Genomic DNA, 16,569 nt, shown 5'->3' on the forward strand with positions numbered 1-16,569 from the left:
TGCTCTGTTCTACAGCTACTTTCCTTATTATTATTATTATTATTATTATTATTATTATTATTATTGCTCGCTGGACCTCTGTCCCTGTAGGCATCTTCTTTCTACTTGTGTAACGTAGGATGGGGCTTGTTGCTTCCTCCTGTCCTGTGGTGTTTACTTTCTCCGTGTCCATTTGCCCATTCATTTTGCTGGTCACAAAGGTGGTTTGCTCATTTTCCAGGGCTCTTAAAAGGAGCTGGTCTTGCCAGAGGTCAGGTTTCTACTGTGTGACAGACTTCTGGTCCAAGCTAACTTTAAACAGTTGTTCTGGCATACTCCGACTGGCTCCTGTCATCACAGAAGGAAGGGGAGGGACCCATAGGACAGAGACCAGGGCTGAAGGCCTCAGAACTGAGTGGGCCGCTGTGTGCTGGAGGAGGGAGAGGGGTGGGTGAAGACACTTCCACTGCACTTAGTGTTAAAGACCTTAGAGTGATCACAGGAATTGTGGGGTCCTCTGAACAAGTGTTGACCCTCATATTATGCCTAGCTGCTCTGAGATCTAGAGGGAAGCCTGGGCCGCCTCTGCTGTCCAAGAGAAGCCCAGAGCCCCGGAGTTAGTCTTAGCCCTGCTTTTCTTTGGCATTTTTGGAAGAACTCAAGATCTGACCCTTTCCACCTCTCCTGGGAAGCCCTGTCAGTGGAAACCTTAGTGAGCTAACAGTCAAGTTTTCTCCAGAAGAACAGTTTTAGTAGAGAGAGGCCTGGACAGGACCCTGTCACCTGGAACATCCAGCTCTATCTAGGTCTGCCCATAATGGTAACTTTGAGAACACCCTGAAAATTTCAGACTCTGGTTTCCTAACCCATAACCTAGGGTGACAGTTTTTACCCTTAAGCAAGTATGAACATTTTTTTTTTTTTTTAAATTAAACAGAACAAATTGCTCATCCCTGGACCAGGCATGTAGTAGGCTCTCTGATTGTCCTCCTCTCAGGACAAAACCCACTTGATGCACCCTGCTGAAAGCTGTTCTTCCAAATATGCCCACTGTTCCTATGGAGAAATGGAAGCCCAGCTAAATTAAGGCCTCTGGCTTGGCTGGTCCCAGAGGAGCCCTGGCCTCAGGACCCAGAAATGCTTGCCAAGTTTGGGGATTTCATCTGTATGGGGAGGAGATGAAACGCTGCCAGACTCTGGGGGGACTTTCCCAGCACCTTCTGCAAGGAGATGTAGTCCTGGGGACAGAAGCAGAGGACTCCCAGGGAAGGTGCTTGTCCCACCTCCAATGGTGTGTGTGTGTGTCTGTCTGTCTGTCTGTCCTCCCAGAGGGTAGACTCACCAGAACAGGGGTGTCGAGACAAGGAGACTCAAGGATCCGTGGAGTCTCAATAGGGGTAGGGTAGACATGAGCCTCAAAGCCTTAGCAAGCCAAGGGTAAAGGAGAGACAGAAACCCGGCGGGCCGGTCGGCCTAGGGTACTGAGGATCCGGACTAGGCTGGGGGCGGGACCGGCCGGCTCCCTGCCCGTTCCCCGCCCTCACGTCCCCCGGGTGTCACGTGGGGCGGGCGGAAGCGCCGGGCGAGGTGGGCGCGCCCGGACCGCTGCCGCGAGCTGGCTGCACCGCGTGTGACAGACGGTACCGGGACCCCGAATCCCACCTCGTGGAGTTCTTTTCGCTCAAAACAGGTCAGTGAGGTTGCTGGGACTCCCAATCGCCAGTTGTGGCCTGCATTGCCCCCATTCCTCAGAAGGGAATGGTGAGGCCCGGCTCAATTTTCCCGGGGTCATCTGGTGCGCGCTCTTGCCTGGGGATGAAGTGAAGTGGGGTCGCCTTTGGAGGTGGAGACGTCCAGCCAGACCCGTAGGGACAGAGAAGGTGAGCTGGTGGACTCTTCTGCCTTCGGGCTTGCAGGTTCCGGAGCCAGTAGCGTCAGGCAGCTTCGTTTTCCCACTTAAGAAATGAAGACTCCTACCTAGTCTACCCGGGACATTCTTACAGCCTCGCAAAGCTTTAGGACTTTAGCCCCGGACCTGAAGCGTTTGGTAACCTTGGGCAGGCTACTTCCGTCCTCTGCACCTCAATTCCCCACCAGTTAATGGGGGCATGGTTTCTCTAGAGCCTACCTGGCCCAGTTACCAGGAAAAAAGGGGTGTGTTCATTGAATGGGGTCAGGCTGGGAGTGGGTGGATGGGCTTAGAGCAGGCTTGCAGTGCAGCCGGGTGGGGGGGGGGGGGGAGGAGGCGGAGGCGGCGGGGTAGGTGTTTGGACACAGATCTCCGTGGGTAGGTTTGGGTGCTGGGTGATTAGGAGCCAGCACAGTGGGTGTCTTGGGGAAACCTTCCCTAATGCCTAGACTAGGGGTGCGAAGATCCAAGGTTGGACTTGGGGATGCCCAGGTAAGGATTTGACTGCTGCTGGGTCCAGGGGACCTTGATACCTGTACTTGGAAAGCCGTGACTGTCCTGCTAGGGGAAGCCTAGGATCCTAGCAGCGTCATTATAGAGTAGAGGGAATTTAGCAGAACCCAGAGACAGGCATGGACTGGTGCAGACCTGGGGAGGAGAGGATGCGTGAATGAGCCTTGGTAGTTAAGTGGCTGTTGGCAAAGACGGTACAAGGTGAGGCAGAGCTTGTGCCACGGCAGGGATACTGATATCTTTCCGGAGGAAAGGCAAGGGAGGTGGGTGTAGCTCTAAGGGGTTCAAGGGGGGGATGTACAGAGAACTCATCCTTGGGATTTATGCCTGGCTAGAGTTTATTTAGACTCCGGCCCGGGGACCGTGCTCCCAATGGCCATTTGCTCACTGGAATTGGGTACATGTGAGATGTCCCAGGCAGGCTGTGACATCTGGTTGTGAGGAGGAGATGGCCCCAAAGCCCCCAGGTTTCATTTGGACGGTCAGTCCTCCTTACTTGGCCCCCCACCATGCAGAGTACACACACACAAAGGTGCTCCCCGCCAGATTTCCTCATCTAAGTCCCCATGTTCTACGAGACTCCAGGGTTCAGATGTGGGCTGCAGATTGCAGTGCCTTCCAGCCTGGTTTTTACTTCCGGGTAATGGCAAGGCCGGGACAGGTTTCCTTGGACGACTCTGATGATGGGGTCTAGGCATCCGGAATACTAGCACTGCTACCAAGCCCCGTGTGACTTTGTCACTCTCCATCCTTTTCAGAGTCACTTTCCACCTCTGAGGCTGGGGTGATTAGCCTGGCTTCATGTTCCAAGGACAGACTGCTAAAGCAAGAGTCAGGCCAGTGTGAATCCTCCTTAGTGTCCGAGTGAAGGAAAGGCAGACCCAAAGGAAAGGGCTGTGAGGAGCGGGAGAGCAGAGTGCTGGCTAGGGGACCTGTCTCTAACATTCTCTAGGGCTTCTCCCTCCCCACTCCACTCTCTTGGCTGAGCTCAAAGCCAGCCGCCAATGCCCAAACAAGTGGCCTCTGTTCCTAGGGGAGGGGGAGGGGAGGCAGGCCCTGGGCTCCGGGCCTGCCTGTCCAGCACTGACCCTGCCTCCCCCTTTTGCTGTGGGTCTTAACTCTTGGAAGCCTGGACTGGGTACTGGGCTGTTGAGGGCCGGTACCTCTTGTCCTACAAGTGTCCTGCTCACTTTGCCTCAGATCTCTGGGCTCTGAATAGGATGTCCTTCTCAGAGGAACACGTATGTGGGATATGGGTGACAGTCAGCCCCTCTCAACTCCTTTCAAGTCCATCAGGCCAGACTTAGTCCCTGCACAGACAGCATGAGGACATGGTGTTTTAGAGAGAGGTTCTGTGCTCAGAATGATCTACCAGGTGTCTGACAGTAAAGACAGCTCACAGTTTACAGCTGACTTTACATCAGGACCCCTCCCCCCAGTTCTGACAGAGTATATAACTTCTTGTCCACTTAACCCCCTCCCCCAAGTCAGGCCCTTAGACCTGTACATTCCATCTGGGGTTCTGGGGAGGCCAGTGTCTGCACAAGGAAGCAAATGTCTCCTAGATGACAAAAATTAGGAGTGGTGAGGGGCCACAGCTCAGGGCTCATCGTCCACTGCTTTCCTGTAGAATCAATCTCTCTCTCTCTGTCTCTCTCTCTGTCTCTCTCTCTCTCTCTCTCTCTCTCTCTCTCTCTCTCTCTCTCTCTCTCTCTCTCTCTGTCCCTCTCTCTCCCTCTCTCTCTCTACACACACACACACACACACACACACACACACACACACACACATCTTTTGGGTGGTAGGTCAGAAAGAAAAGCCTGTTCTATAGGATTTCTGAGTCAGGTATGGTGGCCTATGCCTTTAATCCTAACACTCAGGTGGCAGAGGCAGGTAGATCTCTGAGTTTGAGGCCAGCCTGGTCTACACAGTGAGTTCAAAGGAAGCCAGGACTATACAGAGAAACCTTGTTTAGAAAAACTAAGAAAGAAAGAAAGAAAAAAAAAAAGATTTCTGTCCTAGATCATTGGGATAGAGTGGCTGGGAGAGATGTGGAATTAAGTGACTACTTCAATAACATTAATATTTTATCCAATATAATTATTGTTTGAGTGTAGTCATAACAGCAGTAGAAGCTGCTATTTCTTGGCCATTCCCATTTTATAGGTGAGCAAATTGAGGCCAAGAGGCAAAGTGAATTTTTAGGGACTATCCATTTCTTAGACTAGTGGGGACATTAGTTACTTAGAGTGAGACCCTTGAGCATGGGGAGATTTTTTTTGCAGATTCAAACTCAGCCCTGCCCTACATATTCCCCATTGCAATAACTGGCAGGTTGGAAGGCTGCTTAGTCCCTAACATTGGTGGTGATCAGTCGGTGGCAAAGATTAATTTTCTCCCTGTCCCCTGGGCTTTCCCAGACCCTATTTTACTGCTGAGGAAGCCAAGACCTGCAGATGGTCAGCATCTTGGGGACAAAAGTGAGGACAGGAGTCCAGGCTGGGATGTACGTGTGCTCTTCTCCCTGCCTGGGGCCAGGGGTTCTCTGAAACCCTGAGCTCCCTGCAGAGGGTGCCCACTGCCCTATCATAGGGCACAGGTCTGTGTCCTCAACAAACCAGGAGCTAGCTCTTCTTAGGGGCCCTGCTATTGCTGCCATGTAGGGTATTGGTGACTGAACAAACCTGGTTTCCAGAGTCAAGAGACCAAGACACAGAGGCCACCTGAGGTCAAGTGGATTGTGCTTCAGTGGGCCAGGGAGGGTGCAGGGGTTAGAGATCCATTTGGTAGCCCCCTCTATGTGTCTCACCTCCTTTTCCCTCATTTTCATTTTGTGAGGACCTCTCACGACCGTTCCTCTGTCATTATCTGAGGGTAGAGAGCTGGAGCCACATCCGGAATTCTAGTGGCCCAGGACTCCAGGGGAGTCTTGTCTGGCCAGCCAGACCAGGCCAGGCTGCAGTAGGTGGATGCATCACCAGGACACTTCAAGGCTGAAATGTTCTTGCTCTGTATCCTCCTGGGTGCCAGGGTCTCCCCCACTGGCATCCATCTCTCCAGACATTCTCTTCTTTCCTCCTCTACCCAGATCTGCCTGTCCCATGTGTGGACAGCACTAGAGAGAAACCAATGGGACAGTCTAGGACTCGATCAAGTGATAGTGACTGGAAGGGAGGCACCGCCCATCATCACTCCGTCCCTCGACCCACTCTAGCTGACTCGTAAGATTCTGAGTCTGCCACACAAAATGTTAGTGACTTAAGGAGCAGGTGTTCTCAGCTTTTAAATTTTAAAGTCCTAGGGGGCCTATGAAGCTTGGATTTGGAGTGGGTCTCCTTAAATTGAAGCTAAATCCTATGCCACCCTTGGCCACATTGTCACCAGACTGTGGCTTACAGAATGTTGTGGGTTACTCAGTGGCTTTGATTCCCTGCTGGCCTCCAGTCTCATACGACCACATATGCTCTGCTCTGCTACTTCTCTTTCTAGAAATCCACAGGGCCAGCCCTGTGGCCAAGGAGTAGCATGTGGTACAGTAGTCTTGTAACGGAGAGCCTTGGGAGTGGGGGCGGTTGGGACCATTGACTGCATTCAGGAAAGAGAAGCCCCATGGATACGAGGGTGCAGTTGGGGAGGAAGCCAGCCTAAGGGCTGGCAGGGCCATAGAACAAGGTCAAAGGTTGCTCTGTGGACATCGGAAATAGCATGAGATGTACCTCATCAGACCTAGATCAAGTCTGCAAAGGATCGGGGTCAGGCTGGAGGACCCTACAGAGAGGGGTGGTGGGCAGAGGCCTGAGTCAAGGAGGCTGAGGAGACCTGTCTTGCCTTTGGGTTCAGGAAGCTGGACCTTGGCCAGTGCACTTAGGTTTTTACCGTATCAGCTGTGTCACCTGGACCCTGCCCTTGTAGGAGAACTGTTCCTTACAGCTGTGTGATGCTTCCCGAAAGTCTCCCTGGCTGGGAGAATCCTTGATCGGGTTGGGGTACACCTCCCAGTCCCTTACTATGTCATTTCCTCTGTGGAGATTCCCTGTCATTGGATTCACCATTTGATGTCCCAGGACCTGGGGCAGGTGGAGTCCTCTCTGTACCCATGGTGTGTGAGCTAGGCTAGGCTTTCAAACCCCCGGAGTGTCAGCTCTCAGTCTCCTTAGTGAGGACCTTCAGTGGGCTGTGTGTAGTTTTGTAACTAAAATGCAATGATTTTCCCCCTCTCCAAGACCCCAAACCTGACAGGGAGAAAGAGGAACCCCCTCCCTGAGGGGCAGAGCCTGGGACAGATACTTTCCCAGAGGGTGAATTCCTCTTACTTGGTGAAGAGGTGCCAGAGTATTATTAGCTAATGGTCTACCTTCCCCATCAGAGGGGGCTGTGTGTGCCCCCAACACCTGCTACCTCCTCTTCTGCCCTAAAGACGACTCACTGAGCCTAAGGAGTCTGAACATACAGGGGCCTGACCGGTCACTTACCTGCCTGTACCGCTTGTGACCTGAAAACCCACATTGTCAGGTCTGGAGAGATGGCTCAGTGGTTTAGAGCACAGGCTGCTTTTCCAGAGGACCCAGGTCCAATTCCCAGCACTCAAATGGCAGCTCACAACTATCTCTAACAGTTCCAGGGGATCTGATGCCTTCTTCCAACCACTGAGGGGACTAGGCACACATGTGGTGCAGAGACATACATACAAGCAAAACACCTGTAATATAAAATACAATGAAGGTAAAACCCACATTTTGGACTAGGGTTTATCCAGCACCCACTGGGTTCAATCTCCAGGAGAGCAAAAACTGGGTATAGTAGTATTTCTGTAATCCCAGCACTTGGGAGGTAGAGGCAGGAGATTCAGTAGTTTAAGACTGGGATGAGGAGATGGGTTAGGGGATAAAATACTTGCCATGCAAGTGGAAGGACCACGTATCTATCACCAGAACCTATGACAATAGTACATTCATCCGTAATTCCTGCACTCCCATGGGAAGATGGGAGGCAGAGACAGAGGAGTCCAGAAGCTTGGGGCTGGCTAGCCTGGTCTATGAAGCAGAGAGCAACCAGAGACCCTTTCTCAAGCAAAGCAGAAGATGAAGACCCACATTGAAGGTGGCCCTGGTTAAGTTCTTGCTCTCTCTAGGACTCACTTCTCTTCTGGAAATGAGAGAGTTGGATGAAACACTGCCTGGTGCGTTAGGAGCAGGTGGCTGGGGCCCGGGTAGTGCTGGGAAGTCAGGGCAGGAGGTGGGATTGTGTCAGGTACAGTAGAATAAAAAATCCCTATGCCAGGAAGGCCACTGAACTGTAGTTCCTGCTTCGTGTGTCAACCAGGAACTGTCCACCCAGTTATCAGCTATTTACTATGTGGCACCTTTGAGACACAGGGGAATCAGCCCCTGGCCTTGTCTGGGTTGGGTTGAGAGGAAGCACGTGATCCAGTTGTGACCTGGGAGTGAGAAACTTGGAGCAGGCTGGAAAGGCCGGGTGGAGAAGCAATCCAGGCAGAGGGAATTGTATAAACCCAGACATGGAAGGATGCATGGCTATAAAGGAAGTGGGGCCAATGTCTGAGCTCCCTGGACAGTGAACAGTAATGGACGGTAGGCAGACAGAGGAGAGACGTGTGTGCTGTGTGAGAAGGGTGGCCGGGCTCAGACTCCTGGAAGCCAGGTGTCAGCTGCTTCAGGGACCTGTTAAGCTGTTAGGCATAGGTGGCGTGAGCCAGCATTTTTCCTGTGTGGACTCCCCAGAAGTGTTTATGGAGCTACCCAGCAGGAAGTGGCTGGGCCAGCCTCACTTGGGAAGACAGCTGTAGAGGATTCCAGGGGACCCCAGAACCCTAGGATCTCTCTTATGTCTGAGAGATTTCTAGACTTCTGCCTTGAACTTCACAGGTGCCTTGCCCAACTCTGCTGTCTCACTGGGTGGCTGTTGTGCTTAGTCTAGCCATCTGTAGATCCTGCCCTGCCCATGCTGACCCACTGCTGTCTGTGTGTGGTGTGTTTGCTGGAGGCTGAGGGAGGATGGTTGCTGTCAGTTCTAGACCAGCCCAGGCTAAACAACACACACTGGAACAAAAACAAAACAATACCCCCCAAAATACCTCAAACACCTCCTCCCTCTGTGCCCCCCCCCCAAGAAAGACAATAAAAAAAATCATATCCCAGAAAGCAAGAACACAGTGTCAGACTAGCTGAGGACTCCCTGGGGGCTAGGCCGGAGGCTCCATGGTAAAGGGCCTTGGAGTGCTTTCATTGGACCTGAGTTCAGATCGCCAGCACCCATGTAAGGAGCTGGGCACAGTGCTGTAACCCCAGCACGGGGAGGCTGGAGACAAGCAGCTCCCGGGAGCTCAGTGCAGTCAGTCCAGCCAAACTGGCAAGCTTCAGGTTCAATGAGAGGTCCTGTTTCAAAACTAATGATTGAGAAAGACACCTGGCATAACTCCCCAGCCTCTGCATGCATACACTCTGTGTCTGTGTCTGTGTGTGTGTGTGCGCGCGCACTCACATGAGTGTGCGTGTGTGCACACACTTGCATGCATGTGTACATAAATACACACAAAAAAGGAAAAAACAAGTGAATCCTCAAGCCTCGCAGTAGTAGGAGCCCCTCTGTCACTGAGTGCTCTGTTTCCCTTCTGGTCATCTGTCACCATTGTCTGGACAGTATAAATGAGTATACTTTTTTTATTTTTATTTTATTTATTTTTGATTTTTTGAGACACAGTTTCTCTGTGTAGCCCTGGCTGTCCTGGAATTCACTCTGCAGACCAGGCTGTCCTGGGACTCAGATCGCCTGCCTCTGCCTCCCGAGTACAGAAAGCAAAGGTGTGCGTCCACTGCCCTGCCTTGGATGAGTGCCTTTGCGTCTAGGCTTTGCATAGCCTGCACTCCCCTCTTTCTCTCCTTTCTTCCTGTGTCCTCCTTGGGCCTGCCCATCTCCACGTTCATTCTTCCTTCTGAGGAAATTAGAGCGGACTGAGGGCTTCCTAGGCTCAGATCTTGCTTTGTGTGTGTGTGTGTGTGGGGGTGTCACCTTGAGTGAGCTACTTCACCTTCCTGAGGCTCATTTTAGTCATCTGTAATGCTGGCTACATCACATGCTCTCTAGGATGTGAGGGTTGTGGGTAGGGCATGCAGTGTGGTGGCGGGGTTCTTGTTGGACAGTGTGGACTACATAAGTTCAGTCTTTGAGGGCTCTATGCAGGAAGACAGATGACAGATAGGCTGGACACCCCTCCTCCTCCACACACATATACATGCCCTGCTTAGACAGGGCTGGAGAGGGGAGGAGGAATGAGGAGTCTTCCTTCCGGTTGTCGGACTGTGGACTGGAGGAGGCTGAGGTGACCTGCGGGGCTGCTCCCCACCTCTCTTCCACTCCCAGTCCCTGTGCAGCTGCCACCCACGCAGCCACCCAGCCAGCCAGCCTGCCGGCCCTCTTCAGCATGGCAGCTTTCACTTTCATGGGGCCAACAGCAAGGGACCTACCTACTATCTTCATCCTCTCCATCCCAGGGGACTTCTAAGGAAATGGCAGGTTTGTGTCTCTATTTCCTGGGGTCACTAGTTCTGAGTACAGAGAGCCAGAGTCCGTTCCTCATGGGCAGTAGCTTTTGATTGCCCAGCTTTCTCCACCTCCAATCAGCCAGTGCTGGCCTTCAGCCTCTGAGTACATGGTGAGGGTCCTACTACTTACTCTCTGGTGACCCTGGTCTGTCCCTTCCTGCTGCCTGTGATCCTGTGGTCAGCCCTGTGCCCTCTCTCCCTCCTGTGGTCAGCGGCTTCCTGTTTCTACCCCATTTAGTGTCTCGGTCCCCTGGGTGGAGGGTGCAGCGGCCACAGGAGGATCTTCCTGGAACCATGCTGTGGCACCTTGGGCAGTGTATGCCCTTGTAGGGGCAAGAAGTCTCAGTCCCCAGAAAGGCATTGCTCAGCTGTTCAATGTGGCACCAGGGCCACCTTGGTGTACACTAATGGAGAGTACTGCAGCCTGGGACCATGGCTGTGCAGAGGCAGTTAAGGGTCCATCTCTGCCTAATATTTGCAGGAGAGGGAAAGGCAAGGAACAGGGATTCCAATAGGGTCCAGCCAAGAGCCTGAGGTTGAGGCTCTGGTAGAGGCCTTGGTGTGTGTATGTGTGTGTGTGTGTGTGTGTGTGTGCGTGTGTTGGGGTGTCAGGGGCTGGGTTCCATCTCTAGCATAAACAGAAAGGCCTGGGAAAATATTGAGGGGAGCATGAGTTAGAAGTATGCCTGTAAGGAATAGCTAGGGGCATGCGTGGGCCCATTGAGAGGGTTCATGTTGGAGTATGAGAGCAACAGTCTGTAGCACTTTGTCACATGGCCTAAAACCACCCCTTTGACTTTCAACTTTTTTGATTTGCAAGTGAGGGACTAAAGAGAGTCACACCTTCTCCCCCTGTGACCTCCTTCTAGGGTGGAGCCCAGGCATGAGGGGCCCCTGGATGAGGTTTGAGGCTGTGATGGGTCACATGCCGTCTTGGGGGACAAAGCAAGGGTCCCTGAGTCTGATGTCTACTAGGAGCTCTGTGCGTCCATGTGGAGATTTAGCAGGCCCAGCCTCACTGCTCAGGATGGAGTGGGAGGGGCCGTGAGTCTCTCTGGGCCAGATGGCCTGGGACTGTAGCAATTTCATACGTGATAGTTCCGCTAGTAATCTATATATATTGCTGGGTGTGGTGGCTCACTTCTGTAATTCCAATATTAAGGAAGCAAAGACAGGAGAATTGTCACAAGGTTGAGATCAGCTTGGCAAACATCAAATTCCAGGTCAGCCAGGGTTGTTTTACATAGGAGGACTTGTCTCAAAATAACAACTTGGGGGCTGGAGAAATGGCTCAGTAGTTAAGACCATTACTCTTTCAGAGGATCCCAATTCAATTCCCAGTACCCACAGTGACCACTTACAACTGTTTGTAACTTCAGTTCTAGGAGATCCAACACCCTCAGACAGACAGACATGCAGGCAAAGCACTAATTAATACTCATAAAATAAAAATTAAAAAAGATAATAGCAAAAATTAAAATGAACCATCTATGTTGTATTTAAAATCACAAAGGACGAGGGTACCTTATACTTGGTTCTGAGAACCAGCTGCCTTAACTCTCGTTTTGTGTTTTAATGCATTTCTTTACTTATTATGGTATGTGTACATGCATGATGACACATGGGGAGGCACACACCACAGGTGCATGTGGAAGTCAGAGGACAGCTTTACTTCTGTTCTCCTTTACATGTGTTCCAGGGATGAAACTTGTGTCACCAGGCTTTGTGTGACAAGCACCTTTACCTACTGAGCCATCCTGCTGACCCATTGGTTTTTACTTTAAAAATAAAGTGTGTGTGTGTGTGTGTGTGTGTGTACAGCTTGTGCATGAGTGTGTATAGCATTATTTGGAGGTTCAGAGGCAACCCTGAGTGTCATCTCCTCTTTGAAGTAGTGTGTGTGTGTGTGTGTGTGTGTGTGTGTGCGCGCGCGCGCATGTGTATATACAGCATTGTGTGGAGGTTCAGAGACAACCCAAGTGTCATCGCCTCTTTTTGTCATTCACTGCTGCGTATACCAAGCTAGCTTCTGGTTCTCCTGTCTCTGCCTCCCATCTTGCTGGAGCCTTGCTGGGATTACAGGTACATGCTACTGCTACCCTTAGCTTTACATGGGTTCAGAGGATTTGAACTCAGGTCTTACACTTATGTGATAAGTGCTTTACCCACCGAGCCATCTCCACAGCCCTCTTTTTTTGTCTGTTTTTGAGCCAAGGTAGCTGAGACTAGACTCTAGCTCAGGCTGGCCTCTTATCTCTTGATTCTCCAGACTCAGTTTACAGAGTACTTGGCCACCAAGCCTAGTTCTGAACTCAGTTCTAGTGGTTTAAAATACATCTTGGTTGGGGATGTAGTTCTCTTGGTAGGATGCTTGCCTAGCATGCTTGAGGTCCAGGCAACTAATTAATTAATTTTCAGCTCTCTGTAAACTGGACATGGTGGTGTGTGGTTGTGATCCAACACTCAGGTGGTGGAGACGGGATTTGAAGTTCAAGGCAACATAGTGAGTTTGAGGCCAACCTGGGATACATGAGATCCTATATCAATAAATAAATAAATAAATAAATAAATAAATAAATAAAAGTCATCTTCCTCTTGCCATCTTCCTAATGGGGGATTGAACTAAAGGCCTCAATGTTCCAGGCAATGCTCTACCTCTAAGCTCATCCCCCATCTCCATTCTAATGGTAGAAGTGATAACACTAAAACTTTAAACAACAGACATGAGATTTATAGAAAGTCTTTCAAATATAGCTTTTGTAGCTCAGTGGTAGAGCAATTGCCTAGTATGTGGGAGTTCCTGGGTTCAAATCCCAGCTAGTACACGAATGTACACATGCACACAAGATGGGGATAGGAATTAAGAGCTAGGCCTGACATTATGGCCAGGGACTGTCTGCTCTCCTTTTGTCATTAGCATCCCCTGTTTATTAATAAAACTGTGGGTTAGCATTTTATTAGGGAGATGCTATAAAAAGCTTGTTCAAGCTAGGCAGTGGTGGCACACGTCTTTAATCGCAGCACTCAGGAAGCAGAGGCAATTGGATCTCTTGAGTTTGAGGCCAGCCTTGTCTACAGAGAAAGGCCTAGGACATCCAAGGCTATACAAAGAAACCCTTTCTTGAAAAACCAAAACGGAGGAAAAAAGGTTGTTACGAAGCTGTGCCTTTTGCCAGTTCCTCTATGTACGGATGCCCATGCGGTCTAGAATTCCTGATGGAGGGTCAGGGTGAGAGCCAGGAGAGACAGGACTGAGTCCCCAGCCTATCCTCTGTAGGCTGAGCTGCATCCTGTTGTGGGGTTCTGGGGAAGAGACACCTTTTTCTGATTTGTTTAAGGTCCCCACCTGGTTTAGGGACAGCAATTCATTAGAGTGGGGAGCATTGGGGAACAGTGGAGAGTTCTATGTGGGGTGGAGTGTGGGGTACCTGAGTTGTAGGCTGGTGTGTGTGTGTGTGTGTGTGTGTGTGTGTGTCGGTGGTGGGGTAAGTTCCATGTAGCACAGGTGTCTGGGACAAAGCCCGCTAGAGAACATCACTGAAGCTGGGGTGACAAACTCATTGGTGACAGAAACCTGAGAACATTAGGTACTTGGAACTGGCTATAAGCCTAAATACCAAGTCCAGTCAGGACCAGTCATGGCCTTAGGACTGGGGACAGGAAATGATGCCTGAACTGAGGAGGAGTGAGCAGAAGATGAAAGTCTTGCCTTTGCTATGCATGAGGTGACACGTCACAGTCATCTGGGTTCCTGGCTGTGGGCAGAGACCTTCACTTTGTAGAGGGGAAAATGTGGCCTACAGTGGGATGGGATTACCTAGGGTTTCCGGCAGACATGAGAGCTAGCCTTGACTTGCATCTCTGGTAGAGATGGGGGCCACGCTTGGAGCCTATTTTTATTCATATAGGCCTGGGAGGCCCAGTCATACTCAAGACCCCCCAGAAAACAGGACCTACCTCACATGGGATAAACAGAATGCTCTGGGAGCCAGGGAGAGTCAGTCAGTAGGGATATAGCTGGGATTAGTACAGGAAACCTAGTAGGCTCTTTATGAGACCTACATGCCACAGCCTACAGTCCCTGAGAGACAGGAAGTAACTTGGTCTAGGGGTCCACTATGCTGTGCCCCACCCCTTAGTCCTTACTGCCTTGGCTCAGAGGGAGTTAGCTTGGCAGAGTTGGGGGTCACTTCTGCACCCTTTGAGCTGAGAGCCCAGCCCCCCACCTAGTTCCTCATAGCTACAGGAAGTATCTCCAAGGCTTCTTGCGCGCTAGTGGAGGCTCACAGAGTCCTGTGGACACACATGAGAGCCGCTGGAGCCTAGGAGGGTGGCCCCGCCACAGGTATTACCTGGTTACTTGGCCCAGGCATATGTGGGGTGGGTGCTGGGCATGTTGGGGTTTTAGGGAAGTTGTGTAGAACTCTTGGACAATTGTGTGGGGGCTCTGGGACAGTTAGGTGCACTTGAGTTGTGGATAGGGGCATGGGTTCCTCAGGCTGGTGGCTGAAGGGCAGCTCTACCCAATAGCTGCTGGTGAGTAGAAGGCCTGAGGCCTTGCGGGTTTGGGGGGCAGTTCAGGTATGGTGCTGTGGTGTGTGGTTTGTAGATCCAAGTAGGTGTGTGGTAGTGTTTACTGTGGAGGTAGATCTGAGGGGATTCCTGAGGGCTAGACACTGGAGTCCCTCTCCAGCTGCCTGGCTTGGGAAACCTGCAGTCCTGGGGCAGGGGTGGGACTGTGTAAGAAGCCAAGGAAAGGAGAGCGAAGGCCACAGGTAGGCCTAGGGCTGCCTTCTCCTTCCTCTCTCTCCAGGGCTGGGTCTTTCCTTGAACTTGGAGCAGAGTCCTGTAAAGAGAATACAGCAAGGGAGACCACCTGGCCATGGGGCCTCCAGAGCTCCAGTGGGAGGAGCCAGGACCTTTAAGATTGCTCTGAGTCACTGTTGTAAATCCTGAATGCAAAGAAGACAAAGGGAGGCCTCCAGAGAGGCACACTCCTCAGGCCCAGCAGGCTCACAAGTGACCTTGCAAGCTGCTGCCCAACCTCTGGGGTGGCCTGACTTCCTTCCCTGCTGGACTGTCTCATCTCCAGCCGGTTTGATCCTTTGCTGTGTGCTGTGTGATCCCAGCCTTGTACATTCAGTTCCCACTGCATGGAACAGTGTCCTTCCTCCGCCCGTGTCTCCACCTGTCGAGGCCCAGGGAGGCAGCCTGTTCTCCAAAGACTTGGGGCTACAGCAGGGGACTTGGTAAGTGTCCACCCTACCCATATGACATGAGGCATGTCCCCAGGTCTTGGGTTCATTGTAAGAACTAAGGGGACATAGATGGCAATCTGGGAGGGGCTGAGCTGATGGTGGCATTTAGGAGAGGAAAAGAAGCCAAGGCTGTGGCTACCTTGCTGGGTTGATGAAGTTGGTGTCACTGGTCAATAGTAGTAGGCATACCATGCAGGAAATGTTGACCAGGGCCAGAAATGGGCAGTTGGTTCAAATTCTGCCTTGGGATTGGGCTGATAAGGTCATTAGAAGGGTGAAAGCTTTGGATCCAGCAAGAGGGAGTCAAGCTAGACCTGAGGAAAGACTGGCTGGGAAGGATTAGAGTCCTTGTAAAGTAGGAGTGAGTGCCCTGAGTCCCTCTGTGGATGGTGAAGTTGGAAAGAGAGGCAAACTCAGGCCATCACAGAAGATGCTGAAGGCAGGATACAAGTGGGTCCTCAGAAACAGAGCGACCAAGAACAGGCAGAAACATGGAGGTCAGGAGCAGTCTTGGAGGACTTTCTGAAGGAGGTGGCTTGGAGTGGTAGTTGATATACTCACTGGCAGCTGACTCTTTTGGGGGCTTCCCTATGTCAGGCTTGTGCTGATGTAGGAAATGACACAGGAGTTGTGGATGGGGCTGGGGCTTGGGGTATGTCATTGAGCATTTGGGCAAGTCACTTCCTCTCTGTGGTGTTTATTTCTTCATCCATAAGTGGCAGGGCCGGACTACAGCAAATGGCAGGCTGAGGAGCCCCCGGGGCACAGGGAGCCCCATCAGTGTGGTGTCGGCAGTCGTCCCTGAGCAGTACAGGAGGAAGAGCGGTGTGGATGTGGGTGGCTACGCAAGCCTGGCTGGGTGTTGGGGTGTACCCCTCACCCCTAGCTGCAGGGTTGTTAGATGAGGACACTTCCTCAGCTGGGTTTCTACCTCCCAGAGAGTGAGAGCAGAGCCCGATGCTGAAGAGCTCCATCATTGAGGCGTAGGATACGCTGGCACCATTTAAAGAGAGAAAACCCATGTCAAACTTCTATGGTTCTCTATAGAGACAGGGCAGTGTTACCAGCACTCTCTGGCCTCCGCAGTGATGACCACAGACTTTTGTCAGCCACTCTGACCTAACATGGTTGTGGTTCCTGGGTGCCAGTGTCCAGCTTGAAGTTCCTGGAGGCTTCTCTGGGTTGTGCTCCCAGCTCCTTGAGTAGTATTGTCCCCGAGGCTGTTAGCACCCAGTCCCCAGGTCTCTGACCTTGGCCAGTGCCCTTTAGTGCAGGAATAGGAACTTGAGAGAGGCCGGGCTCTTCTCAGGGAGAGCAGTGTGTTCCTGTTTCCCAGCCCCAGCCTGTC

The 16,569-nt window shown here is 51.7% G+C and overlaps 1 protein-coding gene across 6 annotated transcripts in view; it reads left to right on the top strand.

Moving 5' to 3' along the window:
- Positions 1 to 1,524: 1,524 nt before the first annotated feature.
- Positions 1,525 to 16,569, top strand: part of Arap1 (ArfGAP with RhoGAP domain, ankyrin repeat and PH domain 1) — a 62,659-nt gene continuing 47,614 nt past the window's right edge. For 2 of the 6 annotated variants that reach the window (XM_076938887.1, XM_034512305.2), the window contains exon 1: positions 1,525 to 1,669. The gene's annotated coding sequence lies outside the window, so the exon portion shown is untranslated. Of the gene's footprint in view, positions 1,670 to 9,790; positions 9,935 to 14,289; positions 14,309 to 14,822; positions 15,213 to 16,569 lie in introns of those variants that run through there. The other 4 variants (XM_076938908.1, XM_076938900.1, XM_076938904.1 and 1 more) reach the window with 4 other exon arrangements.

This window comes from Arvicanthis niloticus, chromosome 1 (assembly GCF_011762505.2).
Source record: "Arvicanthis niloticus isolate mArvNil1 chromosome 1, mArvNil1.pat.X, whole genome shotgun sequence".
Classification (NCBI taxonomy): Eukaryota; Metazoa; Chordata; class Mammalia; order Rodentia; family Muridae; genus Arvicanthis; species Arvicanthis niloticus.